We start from the raw sequence: 23571 nt of genomic DNA, 5'->3' as shown, positions 1-23571 counted from the left end.
TTGTGTGGAACAATTTGAGAAGAATTGGTATAAGCTGTTATTTGAATTTCTGGTAGAATTCTGCACTGAGGCCATCTGGACCTGGGGTTTTTTTGGTTGGGAGACTTTTGATGACAGCTTCTATTTCCATAGGGGTTATAGGTCTATTTAAATTGCTTATCTGTTCTTGATTTAGTTTTGGCAATTGATAGCTGTCCAGGAAGTCATCCATTTCCTTTAAAATTTCGAATTTTGTGGAGTACAGGTTTTCAAAGTATGACCTAATGATTCTCTGGATTTCCTCAGAGTCTGTTGTTATGTCCCCCTTTTCATTTCTAATTTTGTTAATTTGCGTGTTCACTCTCTGCTCTTTGGTAAGTTTGGACAAAGGTTTGTCTATCTTGTTGATTTTCTCAAAGAACCAACTCTTCGTTGCATTGATTCTTTGTATTGTGTTCCTGGTTGCTACTTTATTGATTTCAGCCCTCAATTTGATTATTTCCTGGCGTCTACTCCTCCTGGGGGAGTTTGCTTCTTTGTGTTCTAGAGCTTTCAGCTGTGATGTTAATTCTCTGGTATAACTGTTCTCCTCTTTCTTCATGTGAGCATTTAGCGCTATGAACTTCCCCCCGTAGCACTGCTTTCAAAGTGTCCCATAGGTTTGGGTATGTTGTGTCTTCATTCTCATTGAATTCGAGGAAGTCTTTAATTTCTTTTTTTATTTCCTCTTTGACCCAGGGATGGTGCAGTTGAGCATTATTCAATTTCCATGAGTTTGTAGGTTTTCTGCAATTTGTGTTGTTGTTGAATTCTAATTTTAAAGCATAGTGGTCTGATAAGATGCATGGAGTTATTCCAATTTTTTTGTAGCTGCTGAGGTTTGATATGTTGCCAAGTATGTGGTCGATTTTTGAGAAGGTTCCATGTGGTGGTGAGAAGAAGGTATATTCTTTTTTATGTGGATGAAATGTTCTATAGATATCTGTTAATCCCAGTTGGGTCATTACTTCTATTAGACCTTTTGCTTCTTTGTTGAGTTTCTGTTTGGTATTCCTGTCTAGTGGTGAGAGTGGTGTGTTGAAATCTCCCACTATAACTGTGTGGGGCTTTAGATGAGATTTAAGTTCTAATAATGTTTTTTTTAACGAATGTGGATACCTTTGTATTTGGGGCATAGATGTTCAGGATAGACACTTCATCTTGGTGGGTTTCACCTGTGATGAGTATGTAATGACCTCCTTCATCTCTTTTGATTGATTTTATTTTAAAGTCTAGTTTGTTAGATATTAGGATTGCTACCCCTGCTTGTATTTTTTTACCAAAATAAATCTGTAGATTAAAAAAATAACCCTAAACCTAAACCCTAACCCTAACACTAGCCCTAAACCCTAAACCTAACCCTAAACCTAACCCCAAAGATAACCCTAAACCTAACCCTAACCATAAACCTAATCCAAAACCTAACACTAACCCTAAACCTAACCCTAACCTTAATCCTAACCCTAACCCTAACGCTAACCCTAACCCTAACCTTAACCCTAACCCTAAGCCTAAGCGTAACCCTAACTCTAACACTAAACCTAACCCTAACCATAACCCTAAAAGTAACTCTAACCCTATACCTAACCCTAACCCCAACAATAACAGTAAACGTAATGAATATCCTAACCTAAACCTAACCCTAACCCTGACCTAAACCTATCTCTAATCCTAAACCTAACCCTATTGCTAACCCTAACCCTAACCCTTACGCTAACATTAACCCCTTATCCTAAACCTATTGCTAACCCTAATCCTAACCCTAAACCTAACCCTAACCCTAGCCCTAAACCTAACTCTAACCCTAACCCTAAACCTAGCCCTAACACTTGCCCTAAACATAAACCTAACGCTAAACCTAACCCTAACCCTAACCCTAACCCTACCCCTAACCCCTTATTCTAACCCGATCCCTAACACTAACACTAACGCTAACCCTATCAAAAATCCTAATCCTAACCCTACCCCTAACCATAACCCTAACCAGACCCTAACCCAAAACCTAACGATTAACCTAACCTAACAATAACCCTAACATTAAAGCTAACCTTAATCCTAACTCTAACTATAACACTAACCAGACCATAACGCTAACACCTAACCCTAAACATAACGATTAACCTATACGTAACAATAACCCTAACCCTAACCCTAATCCTAACACTAAAGCTAATCAATAAACATAAACCCAACCCTCACCCTAACCCTAATGCAAACCCTAACTCTAACCCTAACCGTAATCGTAACAATAACCCTAACCGAACCCTACCCCAACCCTAACCCTAACGCTAACCCTAAACCTAACCATAACCCTAAACCTAACTTTAACCCTAACCCTAATGCTCACCCTAACCCTAACCCTAACCCTATCGCTAACCTTAACACTAACCCTAACCCTAACCATAAACCTAACCCTAACCCTAACACTAACCCGAACACTAAAACTAACGCTAATAACCCTTAACCCTAACACTAACACCCTCCCTAACCCTAAACCTAACCCTAACCCAATCTCAAAACCTAAAACTAATCCTAACCCTAACCCATAACCCTAACCCTAAGGATTAACCTAAACCTAACAATAAACCTAACCCTAAACCTAAACCTAATCCTAACCCAATTGCTAACCCTAACCCTAACCCTAACCATAACGCTAACCCTAAAGCTAACCATAACCCTAACGATTAACCTAACCCTAAACCTAATCCTAAACCTAATCATAACGCTAACCCTAACCCTAACCAGAATCCTAAGGATTAACCTAAACCTATCCCTAACCTTAATGCAAACACTAGCCCTAACGATTAACCTAACCCTAACTCTAACCCTAATGCAAACACTGTCCCTAAACATAACACCAAACCTAACCCTAACCCTAACCCTATCCCTAACACTAACCCTAAACCTATCCTTACCATATCCCTAAAGCTAACACTAACCCAAACCATAAAACTAACGCCAACCCTAATCCTAACCATAACCCTAACCCTAATTTAACACTAGAACTAATGCTAACCCTAACACTAACCCTAACCCTTACCCTAACCCTAACACTAACGCTAACCCTTTCAATAATCCTAATCCTAAACTTAACCCTAAACCTAACCGTACCCCTAAACCTACCCTAACCTTAACCACTAACCCTAAACCTAATGGTTAACCTAAACCTAACAATAACCCTAACCCTAACCCTAATCATAGCCCTAACCCTTAGCCTTAAACTAATCCTAACCCTAACCCTAACCCTAACCCTAACTCTATCGCTAACACTAACCATAACTGTAACCCTAAACCTAACCTTAACTCTAGCCCTAACCCTAACTTTAACCCTCACCATAAGCCTAACCCTAACCTTAATGCTAACCCTAATCCTAACCCTAACGATTAACGTAAACCTAACATTAACCCTAACCCTAACCCAACACTAACCATAACCCTAACACTAACACTAACCCTAAACCTAACCCTAACCCTATTGCTAACCATAAGCCTCACTCTAACCCTAACACTAACCCTACACCTAACCCCTTACCCTAACCCTATCCCTAACCCTAACACTAACGACAACCCTATAAATAATCCTAACCCTAACCCTAACCCTAACCCTAACTCTAACCCTAACGATTTACCTAAACCTAACAATAACCCTAACCCTAAACCTAATCCTAACAGTAAAGCTAATCCCTAACCATAACCCTAATAATTATCCTAACCCTAACCCTCACCGTAACCCTAACTCTAACCCTAACTCTAATCGTAACAATAACCCTAACCGAACCATAACGCTAAACCTAACCCTACCCCAACCCTAACCCTAATGCTAACCCTTAACCTAACCATAACCTTAACCCTAACCCTAACCTTAACCCTAATGCTCACCCTAACCCTAACCCAAACCATAATCCTAACCCTATCCCTAACCCTAACACTAACCCTAACCATAACCCTAAAACTAACCCCAACCCTAATCCTAACCGTAACCTGTAGGAGGAAGTCTGTATGCCGCCATTAACCATGTCACTTACTAGAGGCACATACAGATGAGGTAATAAAAGGGTGGTTTACCACATCGCTAACCACACCCACTTTAGGCATGACTAAAGACGTATACGGCCGGAAGTAAAGACCTATATGTGTGTAGGCGGTTAACTACGTCACTAGCCAGGCCCACTTTTGGGCACACAGGAAGTCTCGGTCTCTTTTCCCGGAGTTCGGCTTCCGGTTCGGCAGCGGGGAAACTACTTGTCTCTCCTGGGTTACTTCTTTGGTATCTTGTGAGTAATTTCTACACTAAATACTTAGTTTTACTTTCAGTAATTATGTAGAGTTTCGTTACAGAGTCCTTTGGAGCTACAGTTTGGTGTCGGAAGTGGGATTGGACTCCGGATGCAGGCGCCCAGAAAAGCAGCTTCTCTTGGCCCGACCAGGCACGCGTGTACTCTCCTTTCGCTAAGTTCCTCACCACTTCGCTCGGCAAGGCACGATTCCTGCCGCCAGGAACCAGCACCTTCTACCTGCCGGTAAGGTTAGGCGGTATTCCAAGATTTCTCTCGCGGCCACGTGCTGTTTTACTGGCGGCCTGCTGACTTCGGCCACGTGCTCTTTCGCTGGCAGCCTGTTGATTTTGGCCTGAATTACTCCACTGGTAACAAACGTAACTGCTTTATACAATGTTAACAGCTAACATTATGATGCAGTATGTTAAGAATTTTCTTGTTTTTTGTATGGATGGGATTTTAGAAAGGGTTGAGGACCTACCGGAAAGGTATTTCCTACCCACGATGGTGATTATTAGTTTCATAATCAATATAATTTTGCTAAAGAAATGGCTCAAAAATAGGACTAAACTTATACGTGTCATACAGTCGTCGCAGGATAATTTTGAAATCTTAATACAAGGGATTCAGGAAATGCAAAATTCCTTGCAGGAGAGTAAGAAAGGGTTGGTAGGAAATATTCAGGATATTAAAAATGATAATGTAGGTCTGACGAACAGGTTTAAAGAGACGGAACACAAATTGAATTACTTTCAGGAAAAATGTGTTCCACAGATAGAATTGAAAAATTGGAACATAATGTTGAAACATTTAACAAAAAACACTGTTCCATGTTTGATGATTTCACTAGCAAATTACAAAGACTGGAACATAAAATTGAAATGCTAACAGAAAAGAATTGTTCCGTGTCTGAGAGCAATGATAAACTAACTGATAGAATATCATTTGTGGAAGGCAGTATACATGCTATTGAGGTACTTTCTAAGGATGAGAATATTAAAAATTTGGAATCACGTGTAAATGATGAATGTAAAAAAATGAAAGATTCCATGACGTCCTTAGAAAATTATTTGTCCCAAGAACTTCAAGAGCTCAGAGAAACAATGATGAATAGACTGCAGGATTTAGAAGACGCTCAATCTGATACTTCAGAATCAGAAATACAGGCAACAGGTCAGGACAGGAGTTTCCCAAAACTTCTCAAATGCCGGAAAGATCTCCCTAAGGTTGCTGTGTGTTCCTCTATGGTTTTTCCAGTGTCTGTAACAGAAAAACCAACAACGAAAAAACAATCAAATGGTCCCATTGCTTATCACTGGGAACCTATACAGATGAAGGATCTAAAGAATATTAAGGATGCCATTGTTTTGTATGGTCTTAATTCTCCCTTTGTCAGAGAGCTCCTAACCTCATGGGCTACTGTAAATAAAGTAATCCCAAAAGACTGGGCCCAATTAGCCTCTGCAGTGCTCGACCATTCTTGTCAAATTCAATGGAGAGCTATGGAGGCAAGAAGCAAAAGCTATAGAGACTCAGGAATTAAAGAACGGTTATGAGGTACCCCAAGACAAGATTCTTGGGGAGGGTCCTTATGCTGGCACGCAGGGTCAATCTGCATATGACGAGTACATGTTGTCTTTGTGCCGTACAGCTGCTTTAAATTACTTGGATAAGGTTTGTGAAACAGGAGAGATAATGCAACCCTATACCAAGGTATTACAGGGCCCAAGGGAAAGGTTCACTGAATTTTTAGAGAGATTATCCAGAGCAGTAGAAGTACAGGTGGCGAATCCAGAATCCAGGCGTGTCCTTATAGAATTTTTGGCATATGAGAACGCGAATCCTCAATGCAGGCAGGTAATTTGGCCATTAAAAATAAGATCAGCGCCATTGGAGGAATGGGTCCTACATACAGCAAACCTGGAATGTAAAAGTCGGGATACAGGAGCTTGGGTAGGTGAAGCTATTTCTACAGGCTTGAGGAGGCACCAGGATGACAAATACCCTACCTGTGATGATATAGAGGCCTGGGTAGGGAAGGCAATCTCCAAGAATTTTAATAGGCATAAAGATGCAACATGCTTTCACTGTGATAGAATAGGACATCTTAGTAGGAACTGTAGACAACACATTCCTAGAAATAATGCTTTTACCAGGAATGCATCAAACAGAAGGCCTCAGCCTCCTGGTCTCTGCAGGAGGTATGGGAAGGGGTGGGATTGAACTGCTGAATGATGGTCCACAATAGATAGACAAGGTAGATCTTTAAAGCCGGAAAACGGGGTTCATCCAGTCATTCCCAGTGACAGTGGAGGAAAGCCTCTCCCAGGACAAGTAGAAGATCCACTGCCCATTGTAAATAATACGGCACTGGATAATACATTAGCTCCAGAGGATGAATCAATTACATCATGAAGAGATACAAAACATATATTTTGGCAAACTTCTATACAATGTCATAGACCCAAGCTACCAGTTAAGGTAAATAATAGGGTGATTAACGGCATTTTGGACACCGGAAGTGACGTCACTATCATTAATCAGCAGTCCTGGGCACCCAATTGGGCTTTAAAAGAGGTTAATGTTCAATTCTTAGGAAATGGAACCCTATCTGAAGTTAAACAGAGTGTCAGATGGATTGACTTTATTGGGCCAGAAGGACAGAGAGGAAGGTTAAAGCCACATGTTGCAGATATTGCTATAAATCTCTGGGGTCGTGATCTACTCCAGCAATGGAATACGCAGATTAACATTCCTCCTGTATCAGCTAGGAATTATAGACAAGCTCTTAGTGGTAGAAAGAATATAGTAAGGCAGTACAGAAAACAGATGCCAAATGTACACGCTGTACAGAAGCAAGATGCTAGTGCCAAACCTACAGAGCAACCAAAAGCTCTACCCTTAAAATGGCTGACAGATGAACCTGTCTGGGTGGGTCAATGGCCTATGACATCTGAGAAGTTAGAGACTTTGGAGAAGTTAGTTCAGGAACAGCTAGATGTTGGACATATTGAGGAATCAACTAGTGCATGGAATTCACCTGTTTTTGTTGTCAAGAAGAAGTCTGGTAAGTGGAGAATGGTTACTGATCTTAGAACCATCAACAAGGTAATTCAGCCTATGGGGTCTCTACAACCTGGGATGCTGCTACCTTCTCTAGTTCCTAAGAATTGGCCAATTATAATTATAGACTTAAAAGATTGCTTCTTCACCATAACATTACAAGAAAACGACAGAGAAAAGTGCGCCTTCACGGTACCTATTTATAATAATTCCGGTCAGGTACAGAGATTCCAGTGGAAGGTACTACCTCAAGGTATGTTAAAAAGTCCAACTTTGTGTCAATATTTTGTGAATAAACCTCTAGAAATAATTCGTAAAAAATTTCCATATTCGTTAATATATCATTATAAGGATGACATATTACTATCTGATTCAAATAAGGATACTTTGGAAAAGATGTTTGAAGCAGTAAAGGAAATTTTGCCTCGCTGGGGATTACAAATTTCCCCAGAAAAAATACAAAGAGGAGATTCTATTAACTATTTAGGTTATGAAATAGATGCTCAGAAAATTAGACCGCAGAAAGTACAGATCAGAAGAGATCGTTACAGGACACTTAATGATCTTCAAAAACTATTAGGAGAAATCTCTCAATTGCAGACAATTATCAGTGTAGAAGGGCATGATTTAAAACACCTGAAAATGGCTTTAAAAGGAGATAAAAACCTAAACAGCCCATGAGTACTATCAGCTGAGCCTGAAAAAGAATTAGAATGGTTAGAAAAGAGAATATTAGAAGCACATGTGGATCGAGTGGATCCAAATCTGGACTGTATTCTGGTTATTTTACCATCTAGAGAATACCCCTCAGGAATATTAATGCAGAGGGAAGACATCATTCTAGAATGGGTATTTCTGCCACATAAACAGAATAAAAAATTGAAAACATATATAGAAAAGATCTCCTATTTGAAAATAAAAGGTAAATTAAGGCTTCGTCAACTGACTGGGAAAGACCCAGCTGAAATTATTGTACCTTTAACGAATGAGGAAATTTCCTCCTTATGTAAGGATAATGAGTATTGGCAAATAGCTTGCAGTGACTTTTTGGGAAGTATTAGTAATAACTATCCCAAAACAAAGAGAATCAAATTCATAAAGAAAACAATTTGGATTCTTCCACGTATCGTGAGGCAAACACCTATTTCTGGAGTTCTTACCTTCTACACAGATGCAAACAAATCAGGTAAGGCAGGGTATAAATCAGGAAATATAAGTAAAGTAGTTCAAAGCCCTTACAACTCCGTACAAAAGGCAGAGTTATATGCCATTCTCATGGTACTTAAAGACTTTACAGAGCCTCTCAATATAGTCACGGATTCTCAGTATGCAGAAAGAGTTATCTTGCACATTGACACTGCAGAATTTGTTCCTGATAATACAGAATTAACCTCAATGTTTTTACAATTGCAGGAAGTCATCAGAAACAGGATTCATCCTACATATATAACACACATCAGATCCCATACAGGTCTGCCAGGTCCTCTGGCACAAGGCAATGATGAAATTGATCGTTTATTAGTAGGTAATGTGTTGGAAGCTTCAGAATTTCATAAGAAACACCATGTTAACAGCAAAGGTTTAAAGAAGGATTTTTCTATCACCTGGCAACAAGCCAAAGAAATAGTAAGAAATTGTCCCAGTTGCTCATTCTACAATCAAACTCCAATACCAGCAGGTTGTAATCCTAAAGGTATTCACAGAAATGAACTTTTGCAAATGGATGTATTTCACTTCCCAGAATTTGGCAGTTTGAAATATGTACATCATACCATAGACACGTTCTCAGGCTTCGAATGGGCTACTGCCCTCAGCTCTGAAAAAGCTGATTCTGTTATTAAACACCTCTTAGAGGTGATGGGTGTTATGGGTATACCTAAAACAATAAAAACTGACAATGCTCCAGCATATGTCTCCAGTAAATTGGAACAATTTTTCAAATATTATAATATAAAACATGTAACTGGTATACCTTACTATCCCACAGGACAAGCAGTAATTGAACGATCTAACTGAACCTTAAAAGAGATGCTTCATAAACAGCCAGGGAAAACAAAGACACCTAAACATAGGTTACACAATGCTTTACTAACATTGAATTTTCTTAATGCTGATGAAAAAGGACAAACTGCAGCAGAAAGACACTGGACTACAGAGAAGACTTCTGAACTGAACCAACCGGTGTATTTTAAGGATGTTATGACCTCAATCTGGAAACCTGGATATGTGTTTTGTTGGGGAAGGGGTTATGCTTTTGTTTCCACAGCAGAAGAAAAGGTTTGGGTTCCATCAAAATTAATTAAAATTCGATCAGAACAGAAACCATCTCAGGAGGAGGAAGATAACAGCCCATCTACAAATTCATATTCCACCATGGGTAAAGTGACCTCCTAAAAGGAAAGAGAAGTGTTTTGTTTTTTGTCTTCACAGGTAAACTCAGCAAAGAATACTGGACATATGGATTCCTGTAGAGGAATGAATAGCTACCCTGAGGACCATCAAACAAGCAGTAACTCACTGTGTGGTATCAAAGTCTAAATCTCTCTATATTGTTTTTTCATAGTACCCTTTTATCTTTATTTCTTCACATACCTCAGTCCCCATTCATTAACTGAAGCTGGCTTTGGCGTTGGATTGGCTCTCCTACTCTAAACTCAAGCATATTATTTAAATACAATTCAGAATTTCTGTATTATATCAAAGAGCCATTGATATAAGACAGAAGAAAATAAAATTAGGGACTGTTATCTGTGGATTTCTTTTTCTGAAAAGTCTAATTTCCTTCAGGTTTACCATCTTCCCTATTGTCACCTCTTCCAGGATGCATTCATATAAAAGTTAAAATATTTCTTTGTTAACATTAATGTTTGAGTTTTCCAGAGAACAAGGGATTTCCTGACAGCAATCTTCAACTGCTTCAGAAAGAGAATGAGGATCCATTTCCTTGACTTTACGTGATTCGACTGGAGGCATCTGAACTTCCGCACATCATTGACTCCACCTGACAAGCACTATCCTTAAACTGGCTTGAAGCTACATCACTCTACACAACTCCGGAACAAGAAACTGAAACAGCACATCTTCTACAATCTGGCCAGAGCTTCAGATGAGAGCTTCAATCAACACTAGAACCCCAATCAGGAACTTCAATCAAGCATCTCCTGCCATACAGAGACTGTCTGATCTCCGGAGATTTTGTTATAATAACATTTTTCTTCTCATAGGTCCCCATGAGATTATCATCGTCCCATCTCAGCAGGAAGTAGTTTTGAGAATTCCATGCCCCATCTCCCTACTATTGATATTATAACATAGTTTACACCTGTTAGTGTTAGTTTTCAATTAATTTAGAGTTGGGATTGGAAGGAGGTGTTCAGATTTGGGTATTTTTTTCAGATAAGTTTAGGTGTAGATAGAATAGATGTTTGATACATTTTGTCATGGACACAAGTTAGTTGTCCTTTTTTAGACTAAAAGGGGAATTGTAAGAGGAAGTCTGTATGCTGCCATTAACCATGTGACTTAATAGAGGCGCATACAGATGATGTAATAAAAGGCCGGTTTACGACACCCATGACTAAAGACTTATACGGCCGGACGTAAAGACCTATATATACACGTAGGCAGTGAACTACGTCACTAGCCAGGCCCACTTTTGGGCATGGCTAGGGGGCGTTACGGGGGAGGGAATAAAAGACAACACACAGGAAGGCTCCGTCTCTTTTCCCAGAGTTCTGCTTCTGGTTCGGCAGCAAAAAATTACTTGGCTCATCTGGGTTATTTGTTTGGTATCTTGTGAGTAATTTCTACAATAAATACTTAGTTTTACTGTCAGTAATCGTGTCGAGTATCGTTACAGCGTCCTTTGGAGCTACAGTTGGGGTAGGGTTAATAGTTAGCATTAGGGTTAGGGTTAGGGTTAGCGTTGGGTATAGGGTTAGGGTTAGGGTTAGTGTAGGGTTTAGGCTTAGGGTTAGTGTTAGGGTTAGGGTTAGGGTTAGCATTAGGGTTAGGGTTAGGGTTATGGTTAGGTTTAGGTTAATCGTTAGGGTTAGGGCTAGGAGTTAGGGTTAGGGTTAGGGTTACGGTTAGGGTTATTAGGATTAGGTTAATCATTAGCTTTAGGGTTAGTGGTTAGGGTTAGCAATAGGGATAGGGTTAGGGTTAGGATTAGTATTGGGGTAAGGGTGAGGGTTAAGGGTTAGGGTTAGGGTTAGAGTTAGGGTTAGGGTTAGCTTTAGGATTAGGGTTAGGGTTAGGTTGAGGTTTAGTGATAGGGTTAGGGTTACGGTTAGGGTTAGGGTTAGGGTCAGGGTCAGGGACAGGGTTAGGGTTAGGGTTAGGGTTAGGGTTAGGTTTAGGGTTATTGTTAGGTTTAGGTTAATCATTAGTGTTAGGGTTAGGGGTTAGGACTAGGGTTAGGGTTATGGTAAGGGTTATTGTTAGGTTTAGGTTAGTATTTAGGGTTAGAGGTTAGTGTTAGGGTTAGGGTGAGGGTTGGCCTTAGGGTTAGAGTTAGGTTTAGGTTTAGGTTTAGGTTTAGGCTTAGGGTGAGGTTTAGGGTTAGGGTTAGTATTAATGTTAGGGTTAGGATTAGGGTTAGGATTTAGGATTAGTGTTAGGTTTGGATAATGGTTAGCCTTAGGGTTAGGTTCAGAGTTAGTCTAAAGGTTAGAGCTAGGGTTATGGTTACCGTTAGGGCTAGGGTTAGCATTAAGGTTAGAGTTAGGGTTAGGGTTAGTGTTAGGGTTAGGGTTAGTGTTAGTTTAGGGTTTGTCTAAGGGTTAGGGCTAGAGTTATGATTACCGTTAGGGTTAGGGTGAGGGTTAGGGTTAGGGTTAGGGTTAGCATTAGGGTTAGGGTTAGGGTTAGCACTAGGGTTAGGGTTAGAGTTAGGGTTAAGGTTATCGTTAGGGTTAGTGTTAGGGTTAGGGTTAGGGTTAGGGTTAGGGTGGAGTTAGGGTTAGGGTTTGGTTTAGGTTTAGGTTGAGGGTTATGGTTAGATTTAGGGTTAGGTTGAGCATAAGGGATAGGCTTTGGGTTAGGGTTAGAGTTAGGGATAGGGTAAGGGTTAATAAGTGTTAGGGTTATAGTTAGGGTTAGAGTTCGGGTTAGGGTCAGAGGAAGGGTAAGGGTTAGGGTTAGGGTTAGGTCTTAAGGCTAGGGTTAGTGTTAGGATAATCCTTAGCGTTAGGGTTAGGTTTAGGTTTAGCGTTGGGTTTAGGGATAGGGTTAGGGATACGTTTAGTGTTAGGGTTAGGGTTAGGATTAGCCTTAGGGTTAGGGTTAGGGTTAGTGTCAGGGTAGGATTAGGGTTAGGGTTATTGTTAGATTTAGGTTAATTGTTAGGGTTAGGGGTTAGGGTTAGGTTTAGGGTTAGGGTTACAGTTAGGTTTATTGTTAGGTTTAGCTTAATCGTTAGGGTTAGTGTCAGAGTTAGGGTGAGGGTTTGGGTTAGGGCTAGGTTTATAGTTAGGCTTAAGGTTAGGTTTAGGGTTAGGGTTAGCATTAGGGTTAGGCTTAGGGGTAGGGTTGGGTTAGATTTATGGGTAGGGTTAGGGTGAGCATTAGGGTTAGGGTTAGGGCTAGGGTAAGCGATAGGGTTGGGTTAAGGTTAGGGTTAGGAATTGGGTTAGGGAAAGTATTAGCGTTAGGATTAGCGGTAGGTTTAGGCTTAGGTTTAGGTTTAGGGTTAGTGTTGGGTTAGGGTTAGGGTTATGGTTTAGGGTTAGGGTTAGTGTTAGGGTTAGGTTCTGGGTTATTTTTAGGGTTACGGTTAGGGTTAGGGTTAGGGTTAGGATTATGGTTAGGGTTATGGTTAGGGTTACTAGGATTATATTAATCATTAGCGTTAGGGTTAGTGGTTAGGGTTAGGGTTAGCAATAGAGTTAGGGTTAGGTTTAGGTTTAGCATTGGGGTTAGGGTGAGGGTTTAGTGTTAGGGTTAGAGTTAGAGTTAGCGTTAGTGTTAGTGTTAGGGTTGGGGTTAGCTTTAGGATTAGGGTTAGGGTTAGGTTGAGGTTTAGTGACAGGGTTAAGGTTACAGTTAGGGTTAGGGTTAGGGTTAGCGTCAGGGTCAGGGACAGGGTTAGGGTTAGGGTTAGGTTTAGGGTTATTGTTAGGTTTAGGGGTTAGGGTTAAGGTTAGGGTTATGTTTAGGGTTAGGGTAAGGGTTATTGTTAGGTTTAGGTTAGTAGTTAGGGTTAGAGGTTATTGTTAGTGTTAGGGTGAGGGTTGGCCATAGGGTTAGGGGTAGGGTTAGGTTTATGGATAGGTTTAGGTTTAGGGTTAGGGTGAGGTTTATATTTAGGGTTAGTATTAATGTTAGGGTTAGGGTTCGGGTTAGGATTTAGGAATATTGTTAGGTTAGGATAATGGTTAGCCTTAGGGTTAGGGTTATGGTTAGCATTAAGGTTAGAGTTAGGGTTAGGGTTAGTGTTATGGTTAGGGTTAGGGTTAGGTTTAGGGTTTGTCTAAGGGTTAGGGCTAGGGTTATGGTTACCGTTAGGGTTAGGGTGAGGGTTAGGGTTAGGGTTAGCGCTAGGGTTAGGGTTAGGGTTAGGGTTAGGGTTAGGGTTAGGGTTAGGGTTAGGGTTATCGTTAGGGTTACTTTTAGGGTTAGGGTTAGGTTTAGTTTAAGGGTTAGGGCTAGGGTTAGGGTTAGGGTGGACTTAGGATTAGGGTTTGGTTTAGGTTTAGGTTTAGGGTTATAGTTAGGGTTAGGGTTAGGTTGAGCATAAGGGTTAGGCTTTGAGTTAGGGTTAGGGTTAGAGTTAGGGTTAGGGTAAGGGTTAATAAGTGTTAGGGTTATACTTAGGGTTAGAGTTCGGGTTAGGGTCAGAGGAAGGGTAAGGGTTAGGGTTAGAGTTAGGGTTTAAGGTTAGGGTTAGTGTTAGGATAATCCTTAGCGTTAGGGTTAGGGTTAGGTTTAGCGTGGGGTTTAGGGATAGGGTTAGGGTTAGTGTTAGGTTTAGGGTTAGGGTTAGGGTTAGGATTAGCCTTAGGGTTAGGGTTAGTGTCAGGGCAGGAATAGGGTTAGGGTTATTGTTACATTTAGGTTAATCGTTAGGGTTAGGGTTAGGGGTTAGGGTTAGGTTTAGGGTTAGGGTTACAGTTAGGGTTATTGTTAGGTTTAGCTTAAGCGTTAGGGTTAGTATTATTGATAGGTTTAGGTTAATCATTATGATTAGGTTTAGGGGTTAGTGTTAGGATTAGGGTTAGTGTTAGTGATCGGGTTAGGATTAGGTTTAGGTTTAGCCTTAGGGTTAGGGTTAGGCGTTAGGGTTATGGTTAGGGTTACGGTTAGGGTTAGGATTAGGGTTAGGGTGAGGTTTAGGTTTAGTGATAGGGTTAGTGTTAGGGTTAGGGTTTGGGTTAGGGTTGGGATGATCGTTACTTTAGGGTTAGGGGTGTGGTAAGGGTTAGGGTTAGCGTTAGGATAATCGTTAAGTTTCAGGGTTAGGGTTAGGGTTAGGTTTAGGTTTAGGGTTAGGATAATCATTAGGCTTAGGTTTAGGGTTTGGGTTAGTGTTACCTTTATGTTTAGGGTTATATTTAGGATTAGGGTTATGGTTAGGGTTAGGTTTTAGCTTATTATTAGGGTTAGGGTTAGGGTTATGGTTAGGCTTAGGGTTAGCGTTAGGGTTAGGGTTAGTTTTAGGTTTAGGGTTAGGGTTAGGGTTAGGGTTAGAATTAGGGTTAGAGTTAGGGTGATGGTTAGGGTTAGGTTTAAGTTTAGGGTTAGGGTTAGGTTTAGGGATAGGTTTAGGGTTATGGTTTGGGTGAGGTTCAGGTTTTAGGTTTCAGTGTTAAGGTTACGTTTAGGGTTAGGGTTAGGGTTAGGGTTACGGTTAGGGTTATTGTAGGGTTAGCGTTAGGGTTAGGGTTAGGGTTAGCGTTAGGGTTAGGTTTAGGTTTAGGGCTAGGATTAGGGTTAGGGTTTGGGTTAGGGTTAGGGTTAGGGTTAGCGTTAGAATTTGGATTAGTGTTAGGTTTAGGGTTAGGTTTAGGTTTAGGTTTAGGGTTAGGGTTAGGGTTAGTGTTAGGGGTTAGGGGTTAGGAGTAGAGTTAGGGTTATGGTTTAGCGTTTAGGTTTTAGGCTTTAGGGTTAGGGTTAGGGTTAGGTTTAGGGTTACGTGCAGGGGTAGGGTTAGGGTTAGGGTGAGCGATAGGTTTAGGGTTAGGGTTAAGATTGGGTTTAGAGTCATGGTTAAGTTTAGGTAAATCATTAGGGTTAGGTTTAGGGGTTAGAGTTAGCGTTAGCGATAGGGTTAGGTTTAGGATTAGGGTTAGCTGTAGTGTTAACTTTAGCGTTAGGGTTAGGGTTAGTGTTAGGTTTAGGGTTGGGGTTAGGTTGAGGGTTAGGGTTAGTGTTAATATTAGTGTTAGTGTTAGGGTAAGGGTTAGCTTTAGTGTTAGTGTTAGGTTTAGGGTTAGGGTAAGCATTAGGGTTAGGGTTAAGATTAAGGTTAGGGTTAGGGTTAGCCATAGTGTTAGGGTTAGGATTAGGGTTAGGTTTAGCGTTAGAGTTTCGGATAGACTTAGGATTAGGGTTTAGGGTTAGAGTTAAGATTAGGATAATCTTTAGCCTTAGGGTTAGGGTTAGGTTTAGCCTTAGGTTTAAGGTTATGGGTAGAGTTAGTGTTAGGTTTAGGTTTAGAGTTAGTTTTAGGTTTAGGGTTAGGGTAAGGGATAGGGCTAGGTTTAGGTGATGGTTAGGGGAAGGGTTAGGGTTAGGGTTCAGTTTTCAGCTTTTGGGGTTCATGGTTAGGTTTAGGGTTAGGGTTAGGGTTCAAGGTTAGTTTTAGGGTTAGGGTTAGGGTTAGGGTTGGGGTTAGGGTTAGGGATAGGGTTAGGTTTTGTGTTACGGTTAGTTTTAGTGTTAGGGTTAGGATTATGGTTAGGGTCAGGGTCAGGATTAGGGTTAGGGTTAGGGTTAGCCTTAGGGTTAGGGTTAGTGTTAGGATTAGGGTTAGTATAATCATTAGCCTTAGGGTTATGGTTAGGGTTAGCTTTAGTGTTAGGTTTGGGTGAGGGTTAGCATTATGGTTATGGTTAGTGTTTGTGTTAGGGTTAGGGTTACCAATAGGTATGGGTTAGTTTTAGGGATAGTGTTAGGTTTAGTGTTAAGGTTAGGGTTAGTGTTAGGGTTAGGGTTAGGGTTCAGGGTTCAGGTTTCAGCGTTCAGGGTTCAGTGTTAGGGTTAGGTTTAGGGTTAGGATTAGGGTTCAAGTTTAGGTTTAGGGTTAGGGTTAGGGTTATGGTTAGGGTTAGGGTTTGTTTAGGTTTTGTTTTACGGTTAGGGTTAGGGTTATGGTTAGGGTTAGGTTTAGGGTCGGGGTCAGGTTTAGGGGTAGGGTTTGTGTTAGACTTAGGGTTAGGGTTAGTGTTAGGGTTAGGGTTAGGGTTAGGGTAATCATTAGCTTTAGGCTTAGGGTTAGGGTTAGATTTACTGTTACGGTTCGGGTTAGGGTTAGGGTTAGTTTCAGGGTTCAGGGTTCAGGGTACAGGGTTAGGGTTAGGGCTAGGGTTAGGTTTAGGGTTATGGTCAGGGTTAGGTTTAGGGTTAGGGTTAGGGTTAGCATTATGGTTAGGGTTAGGGTTAGGGTTAAGGTTAGGATAATCATTACCGTTAGGGTTAGGATTAGGGTGAGGGTTAGTGTTTCGGTTAGGGTTAGGGTTAGGGTTCGGCTTTGGGTTCAGGGTTCAGGGTTAGCATTAGGGTTAGGGTTAGGGTTAGGGTTGGGGATAGATTTAATTTTATGGTTATGGTTATGGTTATGGTTATGGTTATTATTAGGGTTAGGGTTAGCTTTAGTGTGAGGGTTTAGGTTAGGGTTAGCATTAGGGTTATGGTTAGTGTTAGAGTTAGGGTACAGGTTAGCCATATGGTTAGGGTTAGGTTTAGTGATAGGGAAGGTTTGGTGTTATGGTTAGGGTTAGTGTTAGGGTTAGGGTTAGGGTTAGGGTTAGGGCTAGGGCTATGGTTAGGGTTAGGGTTAGGATTAGGGTTAGGGTTAGGGTGAGGGTTAAGGTTAGGGTTAGGGTTAGGGTTAGGTTTAGGCTTAGGGTTAGGGTTAGTGTAGGGTTAGAGTTAGGTTTAGGGTTAGGATTAGGTTAGGGTTAGGGTTAGGGTTAGGGTTAGGTTTAGGGTTAGGGTTAGGGTAAGCATTATGTTTAGGGTTAGGGTTAGGGTTAGGATAATCATTAGCGTTAGGGTTAGGGTTAGGGTTAGCTTTAGTGTTAGGGTTTGGGTTGGGGTTTGCATTAGTGTTATGGTTAGTGTTAGTGTTAGTGTTAGGGTTAGGATGAGGGTTAGGTTTAGGATTAGGTTTAGGGATTAGATTAGGTTTAGTGTTACGGTTAGGGTTAGGGTTAGGTTTAGGGTTAGGTTTATGGTAAGGGTTAACGTTAGGGTTAGGGTTAGGGTTATGGTTAGGCTTAGGGTTAGCGTTATGGTTAGGGTTACCTTTAGGTTTAGGGTTTGGGTTAGGATTAGGTTTAGAATTAGGGTTAGGGTTAGGGTGATTGTTAGGGTCAGAGTCTGGTTAGGGTTAGGGTTAGGGTTAGGGATAGGGTTAGGCTTAGGTTTAGGGTGAGGTTCAGGTTTCAAGTTTCAGTGTTAAAGTTAGGGTTAGGGTTAGTGTTAGGGTTAGGGTTAGTGTAGGGTTAGGGTTAGGGTTAGGGTTAGGGTTAGGTTTAGAGTTAGGGTAGTGTTAGGGTTAGGTTTAGGTGTAGTGTTAGGTTTAGAATTATGGTTAGGGTTAGCTTTAGGGTTAGGGTTAGGGTTAGGGTTAGGATTAGGGTTTGGGTTAGGGTCAGGGTTAGGGATAGGGTTAGGGTTAGGGTAGGGTTAGGGTTAGGGTTAGGGTTAGGGTTAGGGTTAGTGTTAGGGTTTGGGTTAGGGTTAGATTTAGGGTTAGGGTTAGAGTTAGGGTTAGGTTTTGGGTTAGGTTATCGTTAGGGGATTGGTTAGGGTTAGGGTTAGGGTTAGGTTTTGTGTTAAGGTTAGGGTTAGGGTTATGGTTATGGTTGGTGTTAGGGTCGTGGTCATGTTTAAGGTTAGGGTTAGGGTTAGCTTTGGGTTACCGTTAGTGTTAGTGTTAGGGTTAGGGTTAGGGTTTGATTTAGGGTTAGGGTTCGGGATAGGGTTAGGGTTAGGGTTAGGTTTAGGGTTAGGGTTAGGTTTAGGGATTCTGTTATGTTTAGTGTTATGGTTAGGGTTAGGGTTAGTGTTAGGTTTAGGATTAGGGTTAACGTTAGGATTAGCGTTAGGGTTATGATTAGGGTTAGGGTTAGCATTAGGGTTAGAGTTAGGTTTAGGTTTAGGATTAGGGTTAGGGTTAGCTTTAGGGATATGGTTAGGTTTAGTGTTACAGTTAGGGTTAGGGTTAGGTGTAGGTTTAGTTTTAGTGTTATGGTTAGGGTAAGGGTTAGCGTTAGGTTTAGGGTTAGGGTTAGGGTTAGGTTTAGGGTTAGGGTTAGGTTTAGCGTTAGGGTTAGGGTAAGTGTTAGGGTTAGGGTTAGGATAATAATTAGGGTTAGGGTTAGGATGAGCGTTACCTTTAGTGTTATGATTTACGTTAGGGTTAGCATTAGGGTTATGGTTAGTGTTAGTGTTAGGGTTAGGGTGAGCGATAGGTTTAGGGTTAGATTTAGGGATAGGGTTAGGTTTAGTGTTATGGTTAGGATTAGGGTTAAGGTTAGGGATAGGGTTAGGGTTAGGGTTAGGGTTAGGGTGAAGTTCAGATTTCAGTTTTCAGTTTTAAGGTTAGGGTTAAGGTTAGGGTTAAAGTTAGGGTTTGGCTTAGGGTCGGGGTCAGGTTTAGGGTTAGGGTTAGGGTTAGTCTTAGGGGTAGGGTTACTGTTAGGGTTACGGTTAGGATAATCATTAGCTTTAGGGTTAGGGTTAGGGTTAGCTTTACTGTTAGGGATTGGGTTAGGGTTAGCATTATTGTTATGGATAGTGTTTGTGTTAGGGTTAGGGTTAGTGCTAGGGCTATGCTTAGGTTTAGGTTTAGGGTTAGGGTTAGGGTTAGGGTTAGGTTTAGGGTTAGGGTTAGGTTTAGGGTTAGGGTGAGGGTGAGGTTCAGGTTGAGGCATTCAGGGGTAGGGTTAGGGTTAGCGTTAGTATAATAATTAGCGTTAGGGTTAGGGTGAGCGTTACTTTTAGTGTTATGATTTGGGTTAGGGTTAGCATTAGGGTTTTGGTTAGGGTTAGTTTTAGGGTTAGGGTGAGCGATAGGTTTAGGGTTAGGTTTAGGGATAGGGTTAGGTTTAGTGTTACGGTTAGGATTAGGGTTAGGGTTATGGATAGGGTTAGGGTTAATGTTAGGGTTAGGGTGAGGTTCAGATTTCAGTTTTCAGGGTTAAGGTTAGGGTTAGTGTTAGGGTTAGGGTTAGGGTCGTGGTCAGGTTTAGGGATAGGTTTAGGGTTATTCTTAGGGTTAGGGTTAGTGTTAGTGTTAGGGTTAGGATAATCATTAGCTTTAGGGTTAGGATTAGGGTAAGCTTTACTGTTAGGGATTGGTTTAGGGTTAGCATTAAGGTTATGGATAGTGTTTGTGTTAGGGTTATGGTTGGCGATAGGTATGGGTTATGTTTAGGGATAGTGTTAGGTGTAGTGTTACGGATAGGGTTAGGGTTAGATTTAGGGTTATGGTTCAGGGTTCAGGGTATAGGGTTAGGGTTAGGGTTAGTGTTAGGGTTAAGGTTCAGATAACCATTACCGTTAGTGTTAGGGTTAGTGTTCAGTGTTCAGGGTACAGGGTTAGGGTTAGGGTTTCCATAAGGGTTAGTGTTAGGGTTCGTGTTTCGGTTCAGGGTTCAGGGTTGGGGTTAGCATTAGGGTAAGGGTTAGGGTTACGGATAGGTTTATTTTTATGGTTATTGTTATGGTTAGGGTTAGGGTTAGGGTAAGGGTTAAGGATAGATTTATTGTTATGGTTATGGTTATGGTTATGGTTAGGGTTAGGGTTAGCATTAGTGTGAGGGTCTAGGTTAGGGTTAGCATTAGGGTTATGGTTACTGTTAGTGTTAGGGTTCCGGTTAGCCATATGTTTAGGGTTAGGTTTAGTGATAGGTTAGGTTTAGTGTTACAGTTAGGGTTAGTGTTAGGGTTAGGGTTAGGGTTAGGGTTAGGGCTAGGGCTATGGTTAGGGTTAGGTTCAGGGTTAGGGTCAGGGTTAGGGTTAGAGTGAGGGTTAGGTTATCGTTAGGGGATGGGTTAGGGTTAGTGTTAGGGTTAGGTTTTGTGTTACGGTTAGGGTTAGGATTATGATTATGGTTAGGGTCGTGTCGGGGTCAGGTTTAGGGTTAGGGTTAGTGTTAGCCTTTGGGTTACGTTTAGTGTTAGTGTTAGGGTTAGGGTTAGGGTTAGCTTTACTGTTATGGATTGGGTTAGGGTTAGCATTATGGTTATGGATAGTGTTTGTGTTAGGGTTAGAGTTAGCGATAGTTATGGGTTAGGTTTAGGGATAGTGTTAGGTGTAGTGTTAAGGATAGGGTTAGTGTTAGGGTTAGGGTTTGGTTTAGGGTTAGGGTTAGAGTTAGGGATAGGGTTAGGGTTAAGATTAGGTTTAGGTTTAGGGTTAGGTTTAGCGATTCGGTTATGTTTAGTGTTATGGTTAGGGTTAGGGTTAGGGTTAGGTATAGGATTAGGGTTAACGTTAGGGTTAGGGTTAGGGTTAGGGTTATGATTAGGGTTAGGGTTAGCGTTAGGGTTAGAGTTAGTTTTAGGTTTAGGGTAAGGTTTAGGGTTAGGTTTAGGGATAGGGTTAGGTTTAGTGTTACAGTTAGGGTTAGGGTTAGGTTTACAGTTAGGGTTAGGTTTAGGGTTAGGGTTAGGTTTAGCGTTAGGGTTAGGGTTAGTGTTAGTGTTAGGGTTAGGATAATAATTAGCGTTAGGATTAGGGTGAGCGTTACTTTTAGTGTTATGATTTAGGTTAGGGTTAGGGTTAGGGTTAGAGTTAGGGTAGGGTTAGGGTTAGGTTTAGGTGTAGGGTTAGGTTTAGAGTTAGGGTTAGGGTTAGCTTTAGGGTTAGGGTTAGGGTTTTGGTTAGGGTCAGGGTTAGGGATAGGGTTAGGGTTAGGGTAGGGTTAGGGTTAGGGTTAGGGTTAGTGTTAGGGTTAGGGTTAGGTTGGATTTAGGTTTAGGGTTAGAGTTAGGGTTACGGTTTGGGTTAGGTTATCGTTAGGGGATTGGTTAGGGTTAGGGTTAGGGTTAGGTTTTGTGTTACGGTTAGGGTTATGGTTAGGGTTAGGGTTAGGGCCGGGGTCAGGTTTAGGGTTAGGTTTAGGGTTAGCCTTTGGGTTAAGGTTAGTGTTAGTGTTAGTGTTAGTGTTAGGGTTAGCTTTACTGTTAGGGATTGGGTTAGGGTTAGCATTACGGTTATGGGTAGTGTTTGTGTTAGGGTTAGGGTTATCGATAGGTATGTGTTAGGTTTAGGGATAGTGTTAGGTGTAGTGTTAATAATAGTGTTAGGGTTAGGGTTAGGTTTAGGGTTAGGTTTAGGGATTCGGTTATGTTTAGTGTTATGGTTAGGGGTAGGGTTAGGGTTAGGGTTAGGTTTAGGATTAGGGTTAACGTTAGGGTTAGGGTTAGGGTTAGGGTTATTATTAGGGTTAGGTTTAGCGTTAGGGTTAGAGTTAGGTTTAGGTTTAGAGATAGGGTTAGGGTTAGCGTTAGTTTTAGGGATAGGGTTAGGGTTAGTGTTACAGTTAGGGTTAGGGTTAGGGTTACAGTTAGGGTTAGGGTTAGTTGTAGGTTTAGTTTTAGTGTTATGGTTAGGGTTAGGGTTAGCGTTAGGTAGGGTTAGGTTTAGGGTTAGGTTTAGGGTTAGGATTAGGTTCAGCGTTAGCGTTAGGGTTAGTGTTAGTGTTAGGGTTAGGATAATAATTAGCGTTAGGACTAGGGTGAGCGTTACCTTTAATGTTATGATTTAGGTTAGGGTTAGCATTAGGTTTATGGTTAGTGTTAGTGTTAGGGTTAGGGTGAGCGATAGGTTTAGGGTTAGATTTAGGGATAGGGTTCGGTTTAGTGTTACGTTTAGGATTAGGGTTAGGGTTAGGGATAGGGTTAGTGTTTGTGTTAGGTTGAGTGTTAGGCTTAGGCTTAGCGTCGGGGTCAGGTTTAGGGTTAGGGTTAGGGTTAGTCTTAGGGTTAGGGTTAGTGTTAGGGTTATGGTTAGGATAATCATTAGCTTTAGGGTTAGGGTTAGGGTTAGCTTTACTGTTAGGGATTGGGTTAGGGTTAGCATTATGCTTATGTGTATGAGTGAACCCCACAAAGCTACCCGCCCAACAGGGCGGCGTCAAGGTAGAGATAAAATGTAGTGAAAGGAAAAGGGGGCTCCCTCTTTTCTCCTGGAAGCCAGCCAAGCTTCTAACTCCTGGTATGTGCGACTCTCTCTCTCTCCCTGATAAATAAATATATTGCTTTTCCCTATATAGCTTCGATTATCGTTATACCTGGTGTCACGGAAGTGGTTTGGAATTACAGCCCACGCCTTGGAAAACACCTGAAATCCATTCTCAAGGTGAGTGCTAAGCTCCCACCGCGAGGCCACGGAGGCTACTTTGCCCCATCTCGGCTGAGTTCGGAGCTCAGCTACTCTCCCCACGTGTGCTGTTAGGGCCCATGACCGGGGACCCCGCCCCAGTCGGCACTGAGCGTACTCTCAGCGAGGAGCTGTTTTCCGTTCCTCATAAGCCCTGATACCCCGCTGGCCGCTGCAGCCTTGGCTGCCAAGCTGTTCAGACCCTCTGCTGCCCAGCGCTCTCACGCTTGCTGCTCACAGCTGCCGCGTGCTGTTCGCCCGTTCGCGGACACCGCAGCAGTCTATAGCGGACACTGCAGCAGTCTATCGCTGCGTGTACCCTAAGCGGACACAGTCAGCCGCTGCGTGTGACCACTGGGCGTCGTACCCTAAGCGGACACAGTCAGCCCCTGCGTGTGACCACTGGGTGTCCCCGCAGCGCGCCCAGCAGCGGCAGCTGCGGCAGTAGCAGCGCACACCGTGGGCTCAGCGCCATTGTTCCTCGGGGCCCCCTGAGCGCCCCCGGCCACCGCTCAGCGCTCAGAGCTGTCCCCCGCGATCGTTCTGCGCTTCTGCCGCCCGCCAAGCACGCAGAACCGGGGACTCAGACCCCTTTGCCGCCCACCCGGCAACGTCACACGTGCTGCTCACAGCCCACTGCTGCAACTCGCAGTTGCT

At 42.0% G+C, this 23571-nt stretch overlaps 1 pseudogene; it reads left to right on the top strand.

Moving 5' to 3' along the window:
* The window catches only part of LOC121134186, a 45666-nt pseudogene extending 22304 nt beyond the window's left edge, over positions 1 to 23362 (top strand).
* Positions 23363 to 23571: the final 209 nt, after the last annotated feature.

This window comes from Mesocricetus auratus, unplaced genomic scaffold (assembly GCF_017639785.1).
Source record: "Mesocricetus auratus isolate SY011 unplaced genomic scaffold, BCM_Maur_2.0 Super-Scaffold_4256, whole genome shotgun sequence".
NCBI lineage: Eukaryota > Metazoa > Chordata > Mammalia > Rodentia > Cricetidae > Mesocricetus > Mesocricetus auratus.
This window is presented reverse-complemented; position numbering and strand designations above follow the sequence as displayed.